General features: G+C 43.7%; 1 protein-coding gene across 1 annotated transcript in view; it reads left to right on the top strand.

Annotated features, from left to right (window-relative positions):
* Nucleotides 1–20,390, top strand: part of Rims4 (regulating synaptic membrane exocytosis 4) — a 61,532-nt gene that overhangs the window by 17,110 nt on the left and 24,032 nt on the right. The window lies entirely within an intron of this gene.

Genomic DNA, 20,390 nt, shown 5'->3' on the forward strand with positions numbered 1-20,390 from the left:
GCCTGGGGATGCAGCTCAGTGGAGAGCACGTTCAGACCCTGGATTCTGTCCCCAGCACTGAAAGAAAAAGATGAAGAAGAAGGGGCGGGGGAGAGAACCAAGATGGAGAGGGGTAGAGCGAGCATGAGGCCTTTGAACATTTGAGGGCAGGTTGTGCTGCCGTGTATTGCTTTAATTTTTTAAAGATAATATAGTGCTCTTGCTGGTTACAAACCCAGTTGCATTAGCTGGTATTTCCTGTGCACGTACCATGCTCCGGATGCCATGCTGAGATTTCACGCAAGTTATATGTGCGTGCTCAGGTCAGACCTCTGCAAAGGGTGTTCTTGCTATTGCCGTTGTTCAGAGGAGGACATTCAGTCACTTCCCCCAGCCAGCAGACAGCAGCACTAGTTTCCTTGGCCCTCACACCCTTTGTGCTATACGTAGCCATGGTGGAAATCTGGGGAAAAGGCAGAGACAGCACACAAAAAGAAAATACAAACAACCCCAGTTCTATAGCCTAGTAGTAGAATGTTCCACCACAGGGACTCTTTCTCCTAGGAGTACGTGTGTGCGTGCACACACACACACACACACACACACACACACACACACACACACAGGCACACGTTTAAACCAAAGCCGGGTCATGCTGGGATGCTAGTTTGTAAACTGAAGCCATCATTTAAAAATCACCTTAAAAGGACCTTCACAGGCTGGCCTCCACAGGGCCACTCAGTTTCTAGGATTAGGTCTAGAACTGCGTGTGTGCGATTTGGCTGTAGTCCATACATTTGGCCAGGTGGGTCCTGGGGCAGCACAGGGCAGCTCATCCTAGTGGCTGCAGTTCATTTTTGTCCCTGCTTTCCCACTCTTATTCTTGTAAGATAAATAAATAAATAAAATTTAAAACTGACAGACCTCCCCAGGATTTTATTCCGTGCTTGGCCCTGCATTTCAATGCAAGAAGCAGAAGGTTTGTGAGCTATAAATATCCCAAGCCTCTTCTGCACAGTGGCGGGGAGCATTTGTAGGTTCTGTCTCTTCCCAACCTGGTGACCTGGATTACTTCCTTTCTGCAGCGGTTGTTTCCCTTGCTGCCTCCTCTGTCCATCCCTCACAGGGAAGAGCAGGTCCCTCTCTGCAAGTGGTTACTGAGCACCTGTGCTAGCCAAGGCCTGGGGGCTGGGCACACGGGATGAGTGACACAAGCTGCCATGGTGCAGGGTGGCCATAGATGCGGAAGTCCACAGCTGAGAATCTTCTCAGTGGGGAAGCTCAGAGAGGTTGCTGGCTGTGGGGCTCAGGGAAGGCTTCCTGGAGGAGCACTGAAAAATGAAATAAGAGAAGTGGGAGCCTGGGGAGAAGGTGGCCTGGGAGAAGGAGCCTGGGGGTCCAGAGTTCTGTGTGTGGCACAACTCCTGACCAGAACAAGATTTCCTATTACTAAGCAGATCCACTTGTTTTGTTTTGTTTGTTTGGTTGGTTGGTTTTTTCTCCAGTACTGGGAATTGAACTCACGACCTCGCACTTGCCAGGCAGGCGCTGTGCCGCTGAGCTAAATCCCCAGCCCCATGATCCACTTGTTTTTGAGAGCAGATCCTACATTCCTTTAATGGCTCCCATGGCTTCCGGAATCCAGCAGATTTGGGTGAAGAAAGTGCTCAGCGTTTGACTAGTTTGTGATTTTCCCCCTGTTCTGTACATGCTTTTCTATTAGGAATCAGGATCCTGAGCCCAACCTGGACCACTCGATGAAGAATCTCCGGTGGAGCCTGGAAATCCTTTCTTTCTCATGCTCCCAAGGTGATGCTGATGTTCAGCCACATTTGGGATTCTCTGTGCTGAGCTGGGCTCCATCCTGGGACCACACCTTAGTCCCTGTCCCTGCTGAATGGGACTTAGTCTCCTTGAGTGTCTGTAGTGACAGAGAGGGGTTCTCACAATCTGCCCAGGCTGCCTCCTTCCACCCACAAGCAACTGGGCTGGAGAACATCCTTCTCCCTGCGCTCTGAGGCACTTTTGCCATCACTCCTGACACCGTGATGACACTGATAGCCAATATTTGCACAGATTTCTGTTGTTCACCAAAAGGTCATTTGGGATACAAAAAACACATACATTTTAAATTCCAACAGACCTGAGTTTGAACCTGTCCTCTCCTTTTTTTTCTTACCCTATTAGCTATGTTCTTAAACAAATGACTTAACCTCTGAGTCTCAGTGTTCTCCTGTGTTAGATGCTGGTTGTAATGTACTTACTGCTCAGGTCACTGGAAGGGTTAAGTGACACGTGTGAGATAGGTTCGCTGCAGTAGTGAGGCACTCAGCTCACAAGTAGTTTATGGTTATTAATACTATGATTGTTACTGTTATATAAGATGTTTATATAGTAGATTCAATATTCCAGAGGTTTTTGTGAGTATTTAATGTATCCCCAGCCCTAGGCCAGATGATGGGTGCGTCGGAAAAATGCTCTCCCTAAATGACAGTCATTGTTATCAGTGTTATGGTATTTTGATCTTTACAGTGCTGGTGGGGTAAGGAGCAAAGTTTTACAGATGAGAAGATAAAGGTCAGAAAAGTTTCAGAGTTTCTAAAGCTCATTTGCCACTAAGCTGGCAGGGTGGGAAGGAATTTAGTCCTTGTTTTCTGCTATTCCCTCTTCTCCCACTTCAGCAGATTTTTGCAAGTCTGTATGAGAAGGAAGGAGGAAAGAAGAAGTGGAGGGAAGAAAGGAGGAGGAGGGGCAGACTGTTCTACACCTGCTCGTGTTCACCCCTTGCCTTTTTGGAAAACTGGACAATTCTTGTTTTGGCTACAAAAAGGATGGAGACCAGCTCAGCACATTTATAGGAAATGCTTACTTTTGGGTCTAGAGTTCATAGCCTTGAACCTTACAGAATTATGTACACGTTGTATCATTGTGCGCTTGTATTTCTTTTCCTGGAGAAAAACCAGAATTTTATTCTGGGAAAAACCAAAAAGTTTAAGAACTCTGAAATGGTACTCACTAGGCATGTGGAATGGGACAGGGTGTGATCAGAAAGAGAACAGACTGTGGCGCAGACTGCCAGTATCCTGTCCCAGCCCTGCCACTGTAAGCTGCGTAAGCCTTGTTGAACTTCAGCCTCCGTATCTATGAAATGGGGATGAGGTAGGACCCATTTCATCAGTCACAGGGAAGAGCAAGTAAGTGATCTGTGTTCCCTGGGTAGCATAGCAACTGGCACCTGTTCCCAGTTAATGCACTCTGCTTTTATCACCAGCACATCATCATCGTTGTCTTTGTCATCGTCACTGTTGTTCCATCCTGTACGCCAGGCCTGGTGCTGGGTGAGTCCATCTCCCAGATTCTGCCTCTACCCTGCCTGCGTGTCATACTCCTTCCCCTTGCTCACTGTGCTCCGACCACTCTGGCCTCCTTACTCATCAAACTTATCAGACAAACGCTGCCCCAGGGCCTGCATATTCCTCTCTCCTGTGCTGGAAACATTGTCTCCCAGATTCCCAGGGACTGGTTTTTTTTACCTCCTGCAGCTCTTAGCCAACATCTCACAGTGAGGCTTCCCTGACCACTCACTCGCTCTACAAGAGACTCCCACCCTCGTCCACCCACTACCTTCTCCCCTATTTTCCATCTTTCTGTGTTTATCTTATTTGATCTTTGCTTCGCTCTCCTGAATGAGACAGTACTAAAAAATACTTTGTGGTGAGCAACGGAATAAATGAATTTCGTCTTGCCTGTAGTATTTCAATAAGCAGACATCCCCCGGGCCCTCCTCTGGGCTTAGGTTCTTGGGATAGAAAGCTGAACAGGAACATTCCTGTTCTTGAGGATCTCACAGTCCTAGGGTACCTGCAGTGTGGTTCTCTTTCCATGCTGGTTAACAACTGGCTTCTGCTGCCATCCTTTCTGGTCCTGTCTTTTACCCTGAGCTGGAAGCACTTGATGCACAAGGACCTCATCTCTTTTGCACAGTGCTGTGTCCTCAGCACCAGGATAGGGTCCATTGCCTGAAGGAATAAATACAAGATGTAGCAGAGTAGAGACCAGCAGAGGAGTCTGTGAATGTCCCCAGGAGGAGCACCCGGCTCTTCCTGGGAAGCATGGGCTAGAGCTGTGTAGAGTCACGTGGGAGGTGAGGACACTTGCATCCCTTAGCAGCTTGCCCTGCCTCTTACTTGGCCCATCATGAAGCCACCTGGGAATGATGTGAGAGTGGTGGATCCCCCTCCCTCAGAAGGCTGGGTGGCCCTTCCAAATTTCAGCTTCTGCCTCAGCCTCTGTCCTTGGAGTTAAAAATAGCCAAGGATGGGAGCACAAGGACATGCCGTCCTTCTGCCACCAAGCAGGGATTCTGCCATCTCTTTTCTAAGGGAGCTGGAGGGCTGCACATTTGAAAAGGCAGCAGCTCACAGAATTAGCCCTTCCTGCCCCCTTGAGGACAAGTGCAAACCACTATTTCCCTAGTCTGGAGTGACTTTAAATGAGCTGTGGATGTCTCAGCTGTGAGGCTCTCCGGGGTAGGCGGACATCTGGCAGAAGGCTCTATCATCCTCCATGCCTGGGACCATGGCAGATGTCACCAATCAATCGTAGCACCCTTTTCTGCCAAGTACAGACACTGTCTAAGAAAATTTAACCCCGGGGTATTTCAGGCAACAGCCACCAGAGTTGGCAAAGAAAGAGAAAACCTATTCATTATCCCCAGTCTAGTCCAGTCCCCTCATGGTGGTGCAAGTAAAGCTCAGAAAGGGAGAGAAACTTGTCTGATATCACATAGGAGGTTGATAGCAGAGCTGACTAGACTTGTGAGTTGAGTCCCCACTGAGGCTTTTCCCCCACTGTGTCTTCTGTTGCATCCTCTTCTCTACCAGAACTAAGGTTTTTATGTGCAGAAGAATGGCTTTCAACCCATGCAAGGCCCGAAATTTTCTCCTGTATACTGTGTGTGAGTGCTGATAGGTTCTTTTCTAAGGAAAGAGTGAATAGCTTTCATCAGCTCTCAAGAGGCTCCTACAAGGGCACACTTTTGGGCCCTGCCCAGGCCTTAACAGAGGGATTGGAATCTGCATTTTGACAAGATCCCTGGGCCATCCATTTGCACACTAATGTTTGAGAGGCGCAGAGCTGGAGTCATTCAGCCTTTTTCTGTATGGAGCACCTGTTGGTTTCCAGGGATCCTCCACAAGGTTATGAAGTAGGCATGGTCCCTGCCCTCATTTGAGAGTGAAAAGAAACAGAGGTGCCATGCCCAACATGGGCCCAGCTGCCCTGCTACTCAGCTAAGGCCAAATCAAGGGATTTGTTTAAACTGGAGATAAATGTAGCTCTTTCTGGCCAAGGAGTTGGAGGCCCAGCATGCATTAAGCAGCTATGTGGGAGTTTCCCGTCGGGAGGCCTTAGTGGGCTCCAGTCAGTTGCATTATGCAGAGTAGTTTAGAGAGGAACAGGTCTTGAGATGTGGATGAGCTGATGGGATCAAGGGGGTGTACTACACGAGGCCAGCGTTACTAGCAGCCTCTGGTGTCACGTGCAGCATATCTGTGTGGGTTTGCTCTGGTGATGCTGGTGCCAGGTGGTTCTGGCTCGTTCCAGTTGGTCTTCACTTATCCCTGCCACTTATCAAGGGTCTGGCAGGCTCTGAAGGAAGCTGGCCATGTGTCAGCTGAGAATGTGAGGCGGGGAATCTGAGGCACAGACAGAAAGCTTGCCCTGGTGAAGCTGGAAGGAAGGAATTCCATCACCTCAGCCCCACCCTCTTGCCCACATCCCTGTTCTCCAGCATGTTCATCTGTGACCCTTGTGGGGCTATTACTGGACATGTATGTTCTCAAGGTACACGCCTAGGGTCCAGACTGCATACCTCAGGGTTTGTCCAGCCTTCACAGCAGGCTCATACATTGACCTCATGTTCAACTAGAGATCCACCTTCCCCGTCAGAAATCTTCCCCACTCCCACATCCTGGCTTCTTGACTCTCTGGGATGGGGGTGGGGTTCTGTGTAAGAAAAGGAGTGAAGATCCAGGCCTGGGATAGGAGAAGAGATGGGAATAAACACACACACACACACACACACACACACACACACACACACACACACAGAAACACACACAGACATTTATGGAGAAATAATCCTTACACCATACATTCACCTGTTTAAAGTGTACAGTGAGTTTTAGTATATTCAAGAGTTGGGTGCTCATCATCACAATCAATTGTAGAACATTTTTGTCACCCCAGAAAGAAACTTGTATTCATTAGCAGTCATTTCCCATTCTCCCTCACACCCACACCTGGTAACTGCTAGTCTACTTTCTATGGATTTGTCTGTACTTAATATTTCATATAAATGTAACTATAGAATTTTTTTGTGACTAGTTTCTTTCACTTAGCATAATGTCAGGTTTCTCTGTGTTGTAATGTATATCAGTACTTCCTTTCTTTTTGTCACTGAGTAGTATTTCATTGTATGTATATACCACAGTATGTTTATCCATTTATCTGTTGGTGGACATTTGGGCTATACCTTTGAGTATGGTGATTAATATTGCTGTGAATAGTTGTGGTTAGTCTAAGTGGGAATGACTTGTTCTGTGTTCTTCCTTTACCATTTACTTGCTTTGAGATCTTTGGCAAACTGCTTTAGTTATCAGAGCCACAGTTTTCTGAGAATGGGACACTACTATCTATCTCAGAGTATTGTTATAAAGGTGGCTATAATTTACTGAGTGCCCTTATCTTGTTATGACAGACATTGTACATATGTTATCTCATTGAATTCAGCTCCACCAGGGGTATGAAAGAATTTGTTTCACAGTAAGGGTGGATATATGCTATATGCTATAATAGGCTCACATGCTGCTGTGTAATAAATCATTTGGTGCCTGAATGAGTTCTTTCTCCAGAGTGTGTGTTGGTGATGGAGTTCCCTCACTTCCCCTACCCTTTTGGCCTTTTCACATTAGTATTAAGAGCCAATTTTTTCCCTTCCTTTGTCTTTTGTATATTTAAAATTTTTCTGAAATACCCATGGAGAAAAGTACAGGGGCCAGAAGAACTCTTTACAGCTCCATCATTTTTATTTCCCTTCTGCTATGAGAGCAGCATGTCCCAGGTGAGGCCTTGCATTCCAGAATAATTCATTGGATAGAGTCACAGATAACTCATAAAAATTGTTTTAATATGAACAAAAAATAACCTTTGTTCTATAAGCCACTGAAGTTTGGAGTCATTTGTTACCACAGCATATTCTAGTGAGAGCGAATACATTTAATCCTTATAACAATATTTGGTGGTGATGTTAATCAGCTTTTCCATCACTGGGACATAATATCCACCACACACAATTTAAGGAAGGGAAGTTTTAATTTGACTCATAGTTTCAGGGGATTCAGTCCATGGTCAGCTGACTCCAAGGCAGAAATATCAAGGTGAAAGGATGTAGCAGAGCAGAGATGCTTAGTTCATGGTGGCCTGGAAGCGAAGCTGGGGAACAGTGCCTACGAAGAAGAGGCAAGGGACCAGATGACCCATGGTCGCCCTTCCATGGCCCAACTAGACACACCCAGAAGTGTGTTTTTCTAATCGCTTTTGTGGCTCCCAAGCCATTCAAATTAACACATTGAAGCTAAACTACCACATTATACCCACTGTCAACTTAACACCCAAACACAAGTGCTCAAAAACTATTTAGCTTCCTAATAAACACAAGGTCATAAATTCGCCCTAACATGACAATGATTTCATGTACTACTGCATATGCAATAGTCCCTTCCACGAAGTCTCTATCCTTCCAGCACGTTGCAAAAGTCTGAGTTAACATCCTTTTGAGACTCGAGGCAAACTCTCAGCTGCAAACCTTTGTAAAAATCCAAACCAAGTTACATAATCCCAAGGTACAGTGGCACAGGATAAACGTTCTCAAAAGGGAACAGTAGGGGATAGAAAGTAATTGGAACAAAGCGAGACTGAAAGACAGCATGGCAAACATTAAGTCCTGTAGCTCCATGTCTAGCATCTGAGGCTGAGATGTGAGTTCCAGAGGGCTGGGTGGCCTACACCTGCAATTTAAAGGAGAAGAGGTTTCATTTGGTTCATGGTTTCAGGTGTCTCATTTTGTAATCTGATGTCTTCAAGGCAGAAACATCATGATAGAAGGGCATAGCAGAGCAAAGTGCTTTGTTCATGGCCACTGGGAAGCAGAGCAGAACAGTGCTTGACAGGAGGAAACAAGGGAGCAAATATGCACCCATGACCTAGCCATACATACCCAGAAATGTACTTTACGAATCCCCTACATGGCTCCCAAGACAATCAAGTTGACACAGTGAAGCTTAACTACCACAGATAGGTTCTATTATTATTTCTAGTTTACAAGGACACTTCCTTTGGTTTGCTCAGAAAGTGGCAGAGGGATGCCAAACCCAGTTACTCTCGCTCCAGAGCCTGTGCTCTTAAGAACAGTTTGGTGAATGATGAGTAATCCATTACAGATAGAGCACCTGGTATGTGCATGATGTCATACTCACAGTATAGGTTTGGGGCAAATCCTGGAAGTCTTGAATGCTATGTGTATTGTAAAGCTTCCTGGTGCCAGATGGGGACGTAGTCTGTACCTTTTGTCCACAATCCAGCCTCTTCTAAGTGTGTTCAGCTTGTTCCAAGGGCTGCTAGGAATGGCTTCCTGGGGAAAGGCAGTTTCCAATGGGATTAGTTGTCTTCCTCTCAATGATTTTGGAAATGCCTCTTCTTACACTGACTGGAGCAGAGTGAATGATGTTCTTCTAACCACCTCTGCTAAATGTAAGTCCTCCTCTTACCCTAAATTCATTTACTCTGCTTCAAGAACTTTCTAGCCTTAGTTTATGTTTGGTTCCACATTTGTGCCTCCTTCTTACATGTTTGCTGTTTGTCAACATAACCTTCACTTGTACCTGAAGGTAGCATAGCATGTACAGTAAGAGGTTATTTATCTGCAATTAAGTATAATTCAGCATTGAATGAATTCTGCCTACAATCCAGACCCCGCCTCTACCTGTAATACTGATTAATTATCCTTCTCTGCAGCTCCCATAATGTTTTGTGTGTATCTCTGCCCTTATACTATACTATGTTGTAATTATAACATCTTGTATTTTAATTGCCACTTTACTTGTCTGCCCCTTTTGGTATACTGGAAGTTTCAGTAAAGTCTGAGTTTAATTCACCTGTCTTATAAGACTCCATCAAGCTGTGGCACAGAATAGGTAATTAGTTTGTTAACAGAGTAGGTAAAAGGTTTGTTGAATGAATGAAAATTACTTAACTATTTCTTTTCTATCCCTCTCTACTACCTGTAAGTTCCTTAAGGACAAAGACTGTCTTACTCAAATCCTCAGCACCAAGAAAAGCATGCCACAAGAAAGCATGCTCATTAAATATGTATTTTATTGGCTAAGTGAAAATGATATCTCCTTCCAGGGGTAGAAACCTTTGGAGTTACAAAGCACATTCATATACATTACTCAATTGGTCTTTCAGAATCATCCCTTTCCCTCTGTAGTGTTCCGAGATCCTCATCATGTGCCCTTTGCCTCTGTCGTTCCCACCTATTTCCTCTCTGTGTCATTAAGACTCCTTCCTGTGCCCTCTTTGTATCATCTTGGAAAGAGGCCTTCACCTCTTCTGCCAGCCTAAAGGGCAGAGCTCACTCAGGTCAGCATCAAACCAAGACCGTGTTCGTGCTTTACGGCTTTGCTGTCTTGGGAAGATTTGTTAACCCCTGAGCTTCAGCTTTCTCTTCTGGAAATGGAGACAACACTTGCTTTCACTAGAGGTTGAGAGGATTGAGCAAAGGGATAATGAGAGCACCTCTCATAGGCTGTGTTGGACTGAGTACGTGGGAGTTCCTGTCTTTATGGGGAGGGGTGTCTTTGAGGGTAGAATTTTAGATATCAGCAAGCTGGTGGGTAGTAATTGTGGGTTAAGAGCACACGAAGATGAATATATTCCTTGTTCCAAAATCTCACTCCTTGGTGAGCCCCACCTCTGTCCCTGATAGACCCAGGGCGCTCCAACAGTCAGCACCACGGACAGTTCTCACTGCTCCAGGCTTTGAGGCCACTGTACTTCAAAGGGTCTAAGAGGCCTTCCATAGCAGGTCACAACTTTATTTTGTGTATCACCGAGAGAGCTATAAAGAATATCAGAATTTAACTGACATGCTGCTAGTTGTCATTTGCATTTTAATTTTGGAAATGTTGAAAAGTGCTTATCTTAGAACTGATGCAACAACAGTTTATTAGAGCTGAGCAGTTGACCATCTGACTCTTACACAGATTAATAGTAATAGCCAACATTTGTTGAAAGCCAGGTGCATTCCAAGCCATTCTTACTCCTTTCTCCCCTGTCCTGGGTGCTGTTTGTCCTCTGTTATTCACTTAATAAATATTACATTTGGGCAATACAAATGTGAGCCGAGTAGATAGTAAATCAGTGATACTCTTTCTACCATCCTTCTTCCAAAAATATTTCCAGTTCTGAGCCTCGTTCCGCTAGAACATTGCTTTTTGCTGAGAGATAATCCACTTTGTTAATCTTTCCAGAGTATATCATGCTTTAACCTCCTTTAAAAAAACATCCTAAGTGCATATCCTATCACCCAGCGTTTTCATCTAGATTTATGCCCAGAAGGACTGTATACAAATCACCAAAAGACACTTGCAAGAATGTTTTTGGCAGAGCTATTTGTAATATCTCCATATGGAGGCTACGCAGATGCTCACTAACAATAGAATAGATGAAAATTATTTTGATATATTCACATAATTACTACAATAAAGCCATGAAAATGAATGAACAGCGATGAAACAAAATAGATGGACCTCACAAACATAATGTTGACTGAAAGAAGACAGATACTAAGGAATACACTCTAGATGATTTTATGTATGAAAAACACAAAATAGACAAAACACTGTGAGATCTTAGAAGTCGGAACAATGTTACTCTTGGAGGGGAAGTAGCTGGAAATGGGCACAAGGGCTTCTGAGTCACTGGTAACAGGATAAAGAGCTCTGCTTCTTGATGTGGGGGCTGGTTTCTCAGGTGAGTGTGCTACATAGCATTCATCAAGCTGTGTGCTTACTGCTGTTCGCTCTGTAGTTGTATATTTTTCTTTGTATATGTGATCATTCAACAAACAGTTGTTTTTAAAACATCTCTCTCCAGAAGCGAAAAAATGTGTGTGCAAGATAATGATTTTAAAATTGGGGGTGGGGTGGTGGGACGTGGAATATTTTGAATTATTTAAGTAGAACTCAGAGCTGGGCGTGTAAATTGGATGAGAAAGGCAGTATACTGTGGCCTTTGGATTTTATTCTGCAAATAATGGGGGCTCATCAGAGGTTTTTAATCAAAGAAGTGGTGTTCAGGATTGAGATTTAGAAAGGTCATGCAGTTCACTGGGAGGAGAGCTGGTGGAAAAGGACTCTTGTAGTGGGAACACTAGTTAGCTTAGAGGGGGCAGGTGAAGCAGAGAGATGAAGTAACGTGCTGAAGATTGCACAGCTGATAAAGTGACTGGGACTGGTTTGTACCCCAGACAGTCAGGCTCCATTGTCCATGCTTTTGGCCCTTAGGCTCTGCTGCCTCCTGAAGATGCTGCAGAAACATTAGTGAATGGCTATTGACTGTGAAAAGGAACAGAGAGATTGGCAGTCAGGAGACCTGAATGCTTAACACTGCCATGGCCTTTGGCACCTGCCCCTTTTGGGGCCTCATTTCCCTCTTCACAGTGAAGGCAATGCTCTGGATGATTCCAGCGTTTCGTCTAACTGGACACTTCTCTGATTTTAGGAGAAGGCAGATTCTGGGCTCTAGGGAGAAGAAGATCAGGGTTCTCCCAGAAGTAACTGGGGATTCAGCTTCCTCAGCCTGTCCTTGGAAGCACAATACAATGCACATTGTGCTGTGGAGGCCTGAGTGCCTGCAGAGGGTGTCAGCCCTCAACTTCTGGGTGGATCTTAAGACCTGAGCGAGGAAAGCATGGGAGGCTGAAGTCCCTGGGAATAATTAGGCCAAGGAAAGTTTGATCTTGGAGGAAGAAGAGGCAGTCATCTCCAGGTTTTCAGGGTTGGGTTATGTTTTTTTTTTCAGTACTAGCAGTTGAACCCAGGGCCTTTGCACTTCACTCTGAGTCACACTGAGCTACATCCTTAGCTTATTGTTGTTTTGAGACAGGGTCTCACTAAGCTGTCCAGGTTGGGCTCCAACTTTTCATTCTCCTGCCTCATCTTCCCAGAGTTCTGGGATAACACTGTGTGCCACCATGCTCAACTGCCTCCTGGGATTCTTACCTCAGAGGGACAAGAGGGGCAGCTGCTTGGGAAGAGCAAGCAATGTGCCAGGGACCTTGGGCTTCACTCACCTTGGCCAAGTCTTTTGGAGCTCTTGTGCACTATGGACCTGCAGTGGGCGTTCACAGAGATGGATTAGATACTTGCAGGGATGTATTCAGGGATTTAGGGATTGGAGACCTGGAACAAGTCATGTAACCTCTCAGCTTTGTGCTTGTCATCTGGAAAACAAAGCTGAAAGTGCCTATCCTCAATAAACTATTGAACTGGGGGATAGCTACATTCCCCTCTTCCTCCGCCTTCCACCAGTATATGCATGGGGTCTCCAGAGGATAAGAGTACAGGATCTGTTTTTACACAGACCTGGATTTCACACAGACCTAGCTCCTTGTCTTGGTGTAACCCTGAACTTGTTGCTGAACTACTTTGAGCATCTTTCATTGTTATAAAATAAGGATAACAACATTTACCTCTCAGAGTTAAGGTGGGGTTAAATTACATTAGCTAACCCATGGAGCATAACACATATTTTGTCATAAAGGCTAATAACCATGAGTGTGTCAAACCCACATTTATTCTTTAGAATATTCCTATTGATGCATTATTAATTTTAATTTTATGAGTTTTATTAAACAGTGAGTGCTTAACAGGAAAAAAATCACAAAATAAAGTATTGCATTTTTAATATTTACTGAGTGTTTATTAAAAAGCATCAAAATTGTCAATATCAACTGGTTTTGGTGTACAAAATCTGAAAAAGAAATATATTCCTATAAGAACTACAGTGAAAATACCAATAGCATTCTACAAAAAAAAACTTCAATTATCACACCTGAGGCAGTCTTCACACATGACAACAGGATATTCAATACACATGTATCACTTACACTGACCACACATGTGTTTTGTTTTCCTGGACATATTGTAGGACATACTTAACATCTTGCTGGTCTTGCTGTTTCCCCAAGAGGTTCTTATTATATTTTACAATGTGTAATTAGCAGTAACATAAAATATCAATAAAATAAAATATTAAATTCTTAATAAGTATTGCACAGTTAGAATAAACATCAACATTTTCAGGTCAGCTGTGTACTTGCTTATAAAACCTCCAGGATAACATCAAAAATAAATTTCTATATGAATTACAATGAAAATACCAATAGCACTTGATAAAAAAATTCTACTTCAATTATAACACCCAAATAATAAGAAAATAAGATGTCAATAGGATAAAATATCAAATATGTAATGAGTGCTTAGAATAGACATTAACATTTTCATGTCAGCTGTGTACTTGTTTACAAAACCTAAGCGATAACATCAGAAATAAAAACTTACGTGAGTTACAATGTAAACACAAACAGTAGCCTACCACAGAAATAATCTTTGCCTCAACTATCACACCCACAGCAGTCTTCACACATCACAACTGTATGTTCCATGCACCTGTCTCGCTTACACTGACAGCACATGAGCTTAGCTTTCCTTTCGTACGTGGCAGGCCATTCTTGTCACCTCTCTTCTCCGTGTGTTGTCAGGAGGTTCCTACTGTGTTGTACAACATTCACTTAGCAGCGAAATAAGATATCAGTAAAATAAAATATCAAATGTGTAATGAGTGCTTAGAATAGACATCAGTATTTTCATATCAGCTGTTTACTTATAAATTTAAGAGATAACATTAGAAATAAAACTGCTGTGAATTACAATGAAAATACCAATAGAAACAACAAAAATAATCTTTGCTTCAATTGTCATACCCAAGGCAATCTTTACACATGAGAAGTGCATGTTACATAAACAAGTATCACTTATACTGATAGTACATATGTTTTGTTTTCAAGTCCTTTCTTTAGAGCACAGTTGACATCTTTTGGTTTTCCTGTTGACGTAGTAGGTCTTTGGGATGCTACACCTGCCTGTTCACCTGTCAGCTCACCAGCGTGGTCCACAATTTTTTTGTGTAGTTCCCTGGGGAGAAACATTTCGTTTTTCCTCTGCTGTAAATGATCTCTTATGAATTCTAGTCCCAGTACTCTAAGAAAATTTCTCCATGGCATTTTTCAATTGTTATTTTCGTTATAAACTATCAAACTATTTAGGCCACACATGTTTAGGATCAAGTAAAACACAACTATTGGCCAATGCTTTGTGTTTTGAGTGACATCATAGTTGCTGTGTAACTCATCAACAGCATCTACTCTGCCTTTGGTTTTGTTGTAGAAAGTTTCCATCTCAGGCTTCCATTTTATCGAGGTTTCTCTATTAATATTTCCATCGTGGTGCAACATTCACATCAGCAGTACCAGTTTGTTTTTCTTTGCCATATACAAGACAAATGTAAATCTTTCTGAAATCCAGAGAGTGTGTACTACACAATTCTCTGTTTTGAAATTGTAACATTTCATTAGGAATTTCTGCTTTGTTCCTGCCTACAGTTCCTGTACTGGTCAACTTGTGCTGTTAGCGAATGTAACATCAATTGGAAACCAGTAAACCAGTTGTTGAATGTCACGTTCTGATTAGCTTGGGAGATGGGAGCAACAAGTCTGTTCATAACATCACTTGGTTTATTACTGTGTGAATAAGGACCTGATGGTTGAGTTCCAGGATAACTTTCCAAATTGAGAGCATAATAAATCTTTGCATCTACAAGGGCATAAATTTTTATGCCATATTTTTGACCTATTGCTTTTCCATAAGTGTTTTACATTCCTGCGATTACTACAAGAAATCCCTGCTAAGTCCAGCAGACCTGTGAGTGCTTTCAGTTCAGCTAGTAAGTGTCATAATAAATACATTTTTGAATATGGCTATTGGTGCATTTGGTGCATACAGAATGTTTTATTTATATTTCAACCTTTGTGTATTTCACAGCATCTTGTAGTATTTCATCTGTTACAAACAATTTTTTTGTGGTACCAGGAATAGAATTCAGGACCTTGAGCTTGCCAGGCAGGTGCTGTGCTGCTGAACTATATCCCCAGCCTAACAATTTCCAACATTGAATGGCAGTGCTGGTATCCTGTCCAATATATTTACCCCGTGCCAAGACCCTTACTATATTTTTGGACCTAGTCCTAACATTGGATTGTTCCATTTATTTGCATGACCATTTTGCAGCATTTCAACTAGTCAAATATGGACTCACATTGGTGTTTTCGTCGTCATTTGAATCAAGGAGGTCTGCATTCTGTGTCTGTATCGGTCGATTCTTGCTTTATTTCACTGTCACAGGAACTTTGACTCACATGGCCAGTGTCAAAGTCGTCATCATCATCATCATCATCCTCCACCCACACCAGTCTTCAGTTATGAAAACGTGTTTTACCATAATGGATCATCTTTATCATCCGTGCATTAGTAATCTGATGATTCACTTTTGACCTCTAAAACTTGCAAATCTGGTTTTTCATGTGCTATTGTACTAAATTGAGGTATGTCTACCAGAAAAATTAAAAGAAAACTTTTTTAAAAAACAAATCCAAGAGTGCAGTGGGTGTATTGCACCCTCTGTGATGCTCAGGTAAACATACCCAAAATCTGTTAGAGGATCCCTTGGGTGTAAATCCTGGTGTGACACTTTTGCACATGTGTGCACACCTTGCCTTTCGTTGTACTGAGTAGGTGAACACAAAGACTGCTTCCTGTATCCCCCAGGTACAGCTACGGAGACACATAGCTGGCTACTAGTACATGAAAGTAAAAATTTACAGCACAAATGTAAGGGATGCATTTGTGAAACCCAGTGTTATACTCTTCAGGTAATAGGGAATATGCTAACATAGTGGCATGTGCTCTCATAATTTATCAATATCATCATTTTATTATCCTGCTCTTTACGAACACTTGCTTTTTGGAAAAGGTACCCTAAACACATTCATATTCAGGTACAAACAACGGAGTAGGGTATCTTGTTTTCTTTACTGAAGAACTTTTTTTTGTTGGGGGGTACGGATCCTAAAGCAAGTTCAATTAAACAGTGTTTTAGGAGCGGAATGGCCCTGTGGGCGCTGTCCCAAGTGCTGAATAGATGGATGTTCGTGAGGAAGGAGCTCACACCGTAAGCGCATAGGCATCAGCTGGGGTGGACCAAGCGCCCCAACAGAGGTGAAGATTGAGTGTTCCTGGGACTCAAGGAGTTGGATAAGGGAAGTCTTTGTGGAAGAGAAGGCATTTCAACTCTGATGTAGAGCCCAGTGACTCGAGTTTAGTGGCTCAAGAAAAACATGCCTTTGGAGTCAGAAATACCTGGGTTTGAAATCAGGCTCTGCCATGAGTAGCTGTGTGTTTCCCTGAGAAAGTTACATAACCTTCTTGAGCATCATTTTCTTCCTCTGTGAAGTGGGGTAGTAACTGTCTCATGGTTTATTGTGAGGATTAAGTGAGATGATGCCTATGTAAAGCACTTGACACTGCACCTGGCACAGAGGTAATAACATTGCTTCCAGCCCCCCTTGGCCAGTGCCGTATGCCATAGCCCACTCAACATCTGCAAGGTTTAAAACATATTCTGTGATTACGTTACTGGTTATGAGCAATGCTCACAGCAGCCCTAAGGGTTCAGTGCTGTTACGCCTATTCCATGATAAGGAAATTGAAGTTTAGAATGTCAAATCGTAGGTATCATTTAAGTTTCAACTCGAGGGTGGTTACACTTTTAATTGGGAAGATGAGGCAGGAAGGACAATAGAGGACAGAGAAGCAGGATGAGGAGGTTATTGAGGAGGGACACGCAGCAGTGAGGTGCCCAGCTGGGCTAGGGTATAGAGATTATGAGGAAGAACAGTGGCAGTGGGGAGGGAACCACATGGTGGAGAGTTTTGGCTCATTGGTACAGCAGTTGAGCATAGTGTGGCAGGTATCGAGGAACCATTCTGAGCTTTGCAATAAGATCATGGTGTGATTGAAGCTGTGGTTTATTCATCAATTTGTTCATATCTTACTTTCATTTATATTATAAAATAATATGTTTAACTCTAAAAGTTCAAATGACATAGAAACATACAAAAGAGAAAAAAATCTTCCTATTAGCTAGCCAGAGTATAAAATGATGCTATTTGGCAGAGGGAGCTAGAGCTGAACAATGCCTACTCTATGGCCCAGGAGTTCCACTCCTAGGTGTATTTCTGAGAGACATAGGAGCTGCAGCTGTTCACCAAAGCCCTGGACTAAAATGTCCTAGCAGCATTATTTCTTATAGTCCCAACCTGGAAGGAAAAAGCAGAAGTCCGTCACCAGTAGAATGGATAAGTCACATATGGGGTAGTCACACAACAGGATGCCGAGTAACTGATGATCAGTACTGCACAGGTGCAAACACCAGTGTACATGGATCTCTTGCTCTGTGATACTGAGCAAGAAACCAGCCCTTTGCCCCCCAAAACAGACACACTCTTTATATAACATTCAAAAGTAGACAAAACTAATAGCTGGCATTTAAGCAGCTACCCTTGTGAATACAATCATGCATGCGCTTGGGATCTTGGGATCCTAGTAATGCTCTGCTTTGAGTGCCAACTACAAGCGTTTGCTTTGTAAATTTCATCAATTTCTATACTTAAGATTTGCACATCCTTCTGTATATATCTTACACTTATATTAAAATGGTGCAGCCAGGCATGGTGGCGCACGCCTATAATTTCAGCACTCAGGAGGCTGAGGCAGGAGGATTGTTGTGAGTTTGGAGCCAGCCCAGGCTACAAAGTGAGCTCAAGGCCAGCCTGAACTGCATAGCGGGACCCTATGCCAGAAAGACAAAAATAAAGTAAAATGTTACAAAAGTTGATCTCCTACACATCCCCTCTAACAGTCTTTCTCCCTACAGTTATTCACCATTAGCAGTTTGGTTCATATCATCCCAGTTTTCTGTGCGTGTGCATAAACGTAAAGGTAAAACTCTCATGTGCACTTTCCTCCCTCTCCCTCTCTACACACACACACACACACACACACACACACACACACACACACAGAGCTATCTATAGCTTTACAAAAATGGCATCATGTTTTACATACTGCCCTGCAACCTGCTTTTTTAAACTTACCCAGTATTTTAAGGGGATCATTCCATGCCACTGTAGATGGAGATGATTCTTGTCAACAGTTACACAGTATTTTATTGTGGTGTTGTTTATTTAACTGGTCTTGTATTGATGGACAGGTAATTCCAGCATTTCACTGATGTAAACAGTCCCGTGGGGAGCCCCTTTGTGCTCAGCTTTGTGTATTTCTGTGACGATTTGTGTAGAATGAATTGGTAAGAGTGGAATATTTAGGTCTGAAGTGGTAATTAATGTGGTAATGGCTCGTGGGTGGGTGAATTGGAAGCAGGAAGACCAGTTAGGAGGCATGTTGAGTTTAAGCTTGAGGTGGTGGGGCTGCTTGGCTGTGAAAATGGACGAGAAGGAAGAGATATTAGTGGCAAAGAGTTATTAATGGCAAAGACTTTATAAGGCCTGGCATTTGATGCGAGAGAAAAAAGCTGTTACGCTCCTGGGAGGTTCTGAGTTTGGGTAGCTGGGCAGATTGGAACGTAAATCCGAGAAGCTGAATGGGGAAAGTGGGGCCAGTGTGGGTGTTGTTTGGTTCAGATTGAATGCAAGGAACCTGCTCCTTATCTAAGCAGTGATGTCCAGAATGCAGTTGAAGTATTGCTGCTATGATCAGAGTTAAGGGCAACAGAGACGTAGGATTAATGTGTATTTGTGTGAGGGGAGAGAGAGATAGATGGGGGGGCTGCTAATGTGCAGGAATAGGGTGGAACAGGGCAGGATAAAGGCAGTGGTCAGAGGCAGGAAGAGACGCAGGATAAAGTACTATCAAGGATGTCAAAGAAGGAGGTGTCGAAGTGACTCTGCCTCAGAGGATGAAAGTAACAGTAGCCTAAGTTTGTTCTCTTTCCTTCCCAGCTTCCCCCCACCCATGGGAGCTGTCATTTTGTTACCTCTTGCACTGGCTCTTCCAAGCACTTCTCATACTTGTGATCAGTTAGTGTGGTCATCTGCTCATGGTCAACAGCCCCCCCTCTGAACTGTCATCTAACATGGTGTTTGGCACACGGTGGGGCTGGTAACCCCAAGTCATTGCTGCCTCCTGGCAGGACTTCAGCAATCCATGTACCTTCCTTTCTTCCCCCACATACTCTGTACAAGCTGGGAGGGAAGGATCCTGGGACTCTGCAGGAAAAAGTGCAAGCTGTACAGTTTTTAAGTTGTGGGTACAGCAAATATGAGTGGGTTGTCAAAAAAATGAGTCATCCAAGCTCAATGTATTATACATCAGGGTGGCCGGCCTTGAGGACAGTCTCAGTGTCAGACCCAGAATTTACAGGCCGCAGACTCCAAGCTCCTACAATGGTGTCTTAAGATAATGGTATGTGACATAGCCTGTGATTGGCCCCATGACCATCCCTGGAAAGTGTACCCTCCTCTTAGCAGCATTTATTATGCAGTGACTCTTTTATGTCCACCTCCTGTGGAGGCAGTGGTGATTCCTTTGCAATACCGGTGCCCACCTATGTGAAAGTTCTGCGTCTTGACTCCTTGGGGTGCCAGCCTATCTTGTGATGAGGTCCCTGTGAGGTGGTATATGAAGAGGCACTCGCAGAGGAGACTGGGGCAGCACAACAGGAAAGGGAGGGCAAGGTGTACTTGCAGGCAGAACACACCGAGATCCATCCCCTAGACCTGCTCTAGAGCCTGCACCATGTGTCAGATGGTTCTGAGCTTGAGTGGGGATCTTCTGCCCAGTGTAGTCTTCGGTTAAGATCAGAGCAGCAGCAGGGCAGGGGTCTCACACTCCCAGATGCTCTGCCTGTGTGGTAGTCAGGTAAACTCCTAGCCCGAGAGAAGACCAGAAACAACCCATGTCAGGTGCTGGCCAGTAGAAGCCTAAGCTTGCTGATGTGGGGAGGAGTTCATAGGCCAGGCATGGGCCGCACACCTATAATTCCAGCTATTCAGGAGGCTGGGGCAGAAATATTATAAGTTCCAGCCAAGCCTGTCTTGAAAAAAAAAAAAAGGACTGGGAATGTATCTCAGGGCTAGAATATCTGGCTAGCAT

This window comes from Chinchilla lanigera, unplaced genomic scaffold, assembly GCF_000276665.1.
Source record: "Chinchilla lanigera isolate Chin_1 unplaced genomic scaffold, ChiLan1.0 scaffold00044, whole genome shotgun sequence".
In the NCBI taxonomy this organism is placed as follows: Eukaryota; Metazoa; Chordata; class Mammalia; order Rodentia; family Chinchillidae; genus Chinchilla; species Chinchilla lanigera.